The 6,329-nt window shown below is 42.1% G+C and overlaps 1 protein-coding gene across 1 annotated transcript in view; it reads right to left on the reverse strand.

The window, feature by feature from the left end:
• Positions 1-5,470, reverse strand: part of NCKAP5 (NCK associated protein 5) — a 1,064,528-nt gene extending 1,059,058 nt beyond the window's left edge. Inside the window, exon 1 of the mRNA XM_027082618.1 lies at positions 4,963-5,470. The gene's annotated coding sequence lies outside the window, so the exon portion shown is untranslated. The remainder of the gene's footprint in view (positions 1-4,962) is intronic.
• Positions 5,471-6,329: the final 859 nt, after the last annotated feature.

Raw genomic sequence — 6,329 nt, forward strand, 5'->3', positions numbered from 1 at the left:
GCTGAATCAGGTCAAATAAAGACAAGAGCTGCAAATGGGAGTTCCCAAGCAGCTACCAGACAGGTCAAATCATGACAATTCTCTGGGAATAAGGCTCTCTGTAGAGCTCCAAACAGGTCTTTCCCTCTCCAGCGGCCACTAGGGTACTGTTATCACAACTACTGTGATGGCAAAACGGTTAGTTTTTAAGGTTTCCTCAGAGCTGCAAAAGGGTGAATAGGAACAGAGCAAGCTAAATGACACAAAGCACACTGTTCTTACTGAGATTCAGGGTTTTTTTGTTTTGGTTAGTTTTTTTTCCTGAATAAATGATCCTCAGATCATCATAAGCCTACGTTTAATTTCCGAACTTTGAAAAATGTTGATTTTGATGATTTTTGTCACTGTTCTCCCTGCTTTTATGGAAGAGTAGATGTTCAGAGGTCTTTACTCCACCATTCCAGAAGTATTCCTATTTCCCCTTAGCATTTTTATAGGCACTAGGGTCAGGCCTTCAAGTGGTTTATCTCATCATAGACATTGTTGTCAAGTAATCTTTGTTAGATATCCCACCCCTTGGCAGAATGACTTTCTTCAGCAGTTTCTCTGAGTCCTTTAATATTTTGAATGTAAAAATAATTTTCAACTTATTGTCTGTTATGAAATGACAAGCACAATTATTACCAAACATCACGGGTTTAAAAAGATGATGTGAGTAGAACTTCAACCAAACAGAAGACAAAGACTTGAAATTTTTTTATCACATATACCATGAGGCTGGAAGTTTTTCCAGTTAGAAATATTCTACCCTCTAGGATTTTTGTCTTAAGAGCGATTTTTGATACCTTAATCACTGTATATGTAGTTCTCTCCTACCCCTTTTATATTCACATCTATAGACCCACAGATTCATTGCTGATATTCAGCAATGATAACCAAGGACCCATACTGATATCTCAGTCCTGATGACTGGAGTTACCTTGCTAAGGCACAAAGTAGATAATGCAATAGATTAACCAGCCACTAGGATGGAAACAAAACAGGGGAGGCTGAGGTGAAGAGACAACAACCAGAAAGATAAATTATATGCAGGGTTATAACTAGAGGTAAAGGGTACAAACTTAAGTTTCAGAAGTCATGGGATAAAATCTGACTCTACCTCTCTGTGACTTGGGAAGTCACTTTTCCATTCAAAGCCTCTGTTTCCTCTCTGTAAATGGAAATAACGCCTACTTCATTGGGACTTTTTGCAGATTAAATGAGCTAATGCATATATAGGACTTAGTGTAGCATATGGCTCATAATAAGTCCTCAGTAAATGGCATATTAGTCATTTATTAATATTAATAAATTTTATATTATATATAAATATATATATATTATATATATATAAAATATATATATATTTTATAATATTAATCCCAGCCCTGAGCAGACTAACTGCAGCTATTATACATGAATATGTTCCAACTTTGAAAAACAAGATATGTTTCAAAAGTGAGACTATCCCTTATGGGTAGTCTTCCATCTCCCACCAAAGATATTTCCCAGGCTGACTCATATTCATGCATCTCCCTCAGGTGTGCCACCTGCTACCCTCCTATACAAATCACAGACTTCTGGGGGACATGTCATTCATTCATTCATGCATGCATTCTTATGATCAACATTTACTGGGCATGTTACACATATCAGGCATTAATTTAGCATGGGTGCAGGGTGATGGATGGGCAGACAGGGTCCCAACCCTCATGGAGGTTACATTCCAACAGGGGACAGAGGCAGGTTCTGGTGACTCCATTCCAGCATTAAAGACTAAAAATCCTAAGGTGGCATTTCCCTGATCCTCTCATAGCTCAAGTTCTACAGTGATTCAGATTTCACCTAGAAGACTGCCCTCCACTCAGTGGGATTTGAAAATCAGAGTGAAGATAATGAGGTAGATGCTATATTTCTGCTGTTCCTGCCAGAGGTTTGGGGTATTCTGCAATCTCTTTAGCAAAGATCCCAGTATCCTATCCCTAGCTTCATGTGTTCCAAGAAACAGAAATGCTCATTTTGGTGGAGGAGACGACTGCAGAGGTAGTGTGGTCCTGGAGCTAACAATGCTGGCGTCAACTTCCTGAATCCTAGCTTTGTATAGTGACAGAGGTGCAGTGGTCAATTCTGTTGTGCTGTTCTGAGCGTTGTCTCAGGAACTCTGTCTGCTCCCTGACTCGTACAAGATTTCATATGCCACCCAAAACCAATATGAAATCCCTTTCTGCACAAGCAGAAATGGATTGTTACTGAATCCAGACCAATACAGGAAAACAAATAAGGGGAAGATAAGTAAATAAACAACACAAGCATTGATGGTCATAAGTGCTATAAAGGAAGAGTGACGTAAGATGAGGGACAATTTTTCAGATGGAGTGGTCAAAAGGTCTCCTTGACGAAGTGAACCAAAGCAGAGCCCTCATGGAAAGAAGGAGCTAAGAAAAGATGTAGAAAGTTCCAGGTCCAGCAAACAGCAGTAGTACTGGCCCAAATGTGGAAAAGAATTTAATGCATCCAATCCTCAGAAAGAACAGTAGCATGATTGGAGATTTGGGACAAATGGCACAAGGCGAGACTAGAAAATTTAGCAGGGATGACAGCTTCTCAAAGTGTGGTCCATGGCCTGGCACCGGTCTGCAAACGGCTAAGGATCCATGATAAGTACCAAACTTAAGTGTAAATGTTTAGAAATGTTGTGGCAATTTGGTATTACCCCAACATTCAAGCAATGTTTTTTTTATCACATTTAATAAACCTATCAGTCCAAACCAGACTGGAAATTAAAAAAAAAAAAAAATCCGATCTGTGAGATAGTTTCAGAAGCATTGTTTCCCATGTGTAGCCTTTCACACTGTTTCCGTAAAGCTCCAGATACTAAATGTTTCAGGCTTTGCAGAACCATAGGGTCTCTGTGGCAACTACTCAGCTCTGTTGTGAAAGCACAAAAGCAGCTGTGGACCATCTGTCAGCAAAGAGGTATGGCTGCATTCCAATAAAACTTTATTTATAAAAAATTGTGGTGATCAGATTTAGCCTGCGATGCCTCATTTGTCAACCCTGTTCTAGGCCACAGGAAGGAGACTGGGCTTGACTCTAAAGGCAACAAAACCCACTTAATTGAGGGCTTCCTTCATTCTTGCCCCATTCTTATCACTGCCTATGTGTGTGTAAAGTCTTCACCTCATTGACTCTAAATCAGAAAGAACCTTGAAGCTCCTCTCTAATTCAGTGCTCTCCTCACAGCCACCTGACAGATGAAGTCTCTGCCTACAGGACTTGTGTTTACAGGCAGGGTCCATTTGACTCTTACCTGCATCCCCGAGGAATGATGATGACACCACTGACCTTGCAGTAGGCTGGTGAGCAACTGACAGCCCTAAGAGGCTACAGTCTTCCATTCTCCAGGACCTGGTCCATCACAAGTAGGTTTCCATTGTCATCTGAGTCCTGAGGTCACCTCCAGGGCCCACTTTTCTGAGGTATACCACGCCATTTTTCTTCTGTAAAAAGTTACATATCTGTCCACAGGGACTCCTGTGAACACTGTCCATGGCCAGCTCACTTGGTGTGTCTGAAATGGTTGTATTGGACACGCAGCCACCGCATGTGTAGGCTCGTTTGCCTCTGGGCTCAGACACTGCCACGGGCAGGAAGGCCTTCTGTATTCACATGTCTCCATTCATAGAGCACCTACTTCATAAACCCACCTTAACACCAATACAGTAGAACGCCTTATCCTCTCTGCACACGGGACACAGACCACTGTGTGTGTGAGGACACAGAACCCCACAGCAGGTCTCTCACATGGAGGGCATAGCTGAGGCAGCTTTCTGAAATCTCTTTTATTTAAGATTTCTTTCGTTGACTCACGACAAACTTAACAGGTAAAACTTTGCTCTTGCAAGTCTCCTTAAAATATCCCTTCTGGACCTACCACCGTTTACCTTGGCAGTAGGTAGCCCAAAGAGTTTTGGAAAGTCTCAGCTTGGCAAAGCCTCAGAGCTACTGGCACATTAAAAATTAATAAAGAGCACTGAACCGAGTTCAGGACACTGCAACGCGATCCTTCACCGTGAAATGTGCAAGATTCTTTGTTGGCAATGAACAAATCTGAAGCCAAAAAGGGCCGACCGTGACAAGCTAAGATCAGAAACAGTCAGCAACTTTGTGTGTCTTTCATTGACACACAAATGATGGGTAGGAATCAATACCCCTGCTCAGCCATGCTCTTCCTGAACATTCAGGAATTGAAGATGGGCCTCGGAGTCCAACCCACAGAGCTGGGTATTTACCGAGCTTGCAGAACCACAGAGACAGGGCAACTGCAGCTGCCTCCTTCCACTATAAGACAACAGTGATTCACAACAAATTCCCAAGTTAGCAGCTTCTCCAAGAGAGTCAAGATAAAGCAAGGCATTTCCAAACATTTGGGATTTGCTTGAGTAAAACAGAATGCTTGTGTCTGACTGAATATTAACCCAGGAGGAAGAAAACACTTTTTGCATGCATAGGTGAGGGGCTGGCGGCAGAATGGACCTGACAGCATTGATGATAAAACTAAAAACGAAACAAGCATGTACAGCACACCTGTTGGTTCAAAGGAGGAATCTACTGTATTTGTAATCAACCTCAGGACACTTGGACGCAGGCAGCAAACACAGAGACAGAGCAGCAGAGGCAAACCTTGAAAACTGTATCCTTCTGAATTCTGGAAAAACACTGGCAGACTCCACGTGCATGCTGGGTGATGCCCTGTGTCTATTTACACATTGCAACGCCCTCGAGCCCTCCAGAAAAATCACAGGCAAACCCTACACTCTGCAAATCAGAGGTCTGAAGCAGAGCACTTACTTAGCATATTGGAAGCTCTCTCTCGCCTCCACACCGACAGAAACATTAGAGAAAAAACAAAAAAAGACAGAGAAAAGAAAATTCTGTCCTTACCGAAAAGGCATAGCAGACAGGGACGGTGAACGTTTTCACTTTAGCCCACTCAGTGCTTTCTGTTTCATTCGGTCAATGTTCTAAGGCTACTGAGGAGAGTTCCTGGGGTTTTCCAATCTTCCTTCAAGAGTTTTAATCACTGGCTTCCCCAGCCCGGGTTTAACAAACACCGCTGTGTTCTGTGTATGCAGCACCACGTTGGGCAACCAGCCAACACAGAGTTTCAAGAGGCAAGGGGAGAAAACTGACACCCTAACAAACATACTTCCCTCTTTTGTGTCTTTTAAGGTGGTGCTCAAAGTGTCATCTTTGCTGCTGACAGGAGCTAAAGATAGCCTCTTTAAGGGACTTTCTCCACTGCCCCGCTATCCCTGGCTGGGCTGCCCGAGCTGGGTTCCCCAAAGTTTGTTTTCTGTCTCTCTGCCCTGAAGTTCTCTGCACAATCGCCCGGCTTGCCTCTACACCAGCTGCACTTTAAATGTATTTTAATTGGCTGGAATGTCGAAAGAATCCATTTGGCAGTCGTTTACATGTGAAGCACGCCCAGGGCAGCTGAAAGAGGCCCCAGAAGCAGCCGATTACTTCATCAAAAGCTGCAGTTTGAATACCATTGACTCCTACAGAACTACAGTGAACTCAATTCGATAGGCAAGAAGAAGTAATTAATAATTTGCTGAGAAAAAATTCTTCATTCATCTAAAAGCCAGAAATGCAAAGGAGAAAAAAAAAAATCCCTGCAGACACAACCATTCCTATGAAAGGCTTGATTGATAGCCCCCGGTTCTACTCTTCACAAACATTGACTTTGTATAGCATTACAGGAGGGCGCATGATGCATAATTTGGTTTGCCTGAGAAGTTAATTTAAGTAATTTTCCTTTTCAATGATCCCCTGAGATACATCGTTCTGTTACCTCTTTACACATTAGCCATATGCTGCAGTAAATATTGCCAATACTTGTGGCATTTCCTCGTTTCTTTTATTTTTTTCTTGGTTGGTTGCAATAATTAGTTTTTGGCCTCCACTAAAGCCAGTCACAAATAAGTTTGCTCTGAGTCAAAGTGGATAATCATCACCACCCAGAATCTATAAGCCAAAGTGAAGGATAAGGCACTCTGAAAAAAAAACAAAATACTGTCAGCTTCAACAGATTCTAACATCAAGCGGGTAGGGGGAATACATGGATATATATGCATCTATGCCTCAAAAATACCAAATAAACGGAATCATTTTCAAGTAGTTCTTTACCAATATTTTGCTCAGAAGCCTTTTCAATACCCTATGTGGATTGCGTTGACAGATTTAGAATCCCTGAGAAGTATATTTTGAAGAATCATCTCAAGTAATCCTGATGTTCATCCCTCATT

The sequence above is a fragment of the Aethalodelphis obliquidens genome, unplaced genomic scaffold (assembly GCF_003676395.1).
Source record: "Aethalodelphis obliquidens isolate GAN/ISIS:26980383/991018 unplaced genomic scaffold, ASM367639v1 scaffold47, whole genome shotgun sequence".
NCBI classification, from domain to species: Eukaryota; Metazoa; Chordata; class Mammalia; order Artiodactyla; family Delphinidae; genus Aethalodelphis; species Aethalodelphis obliquidens.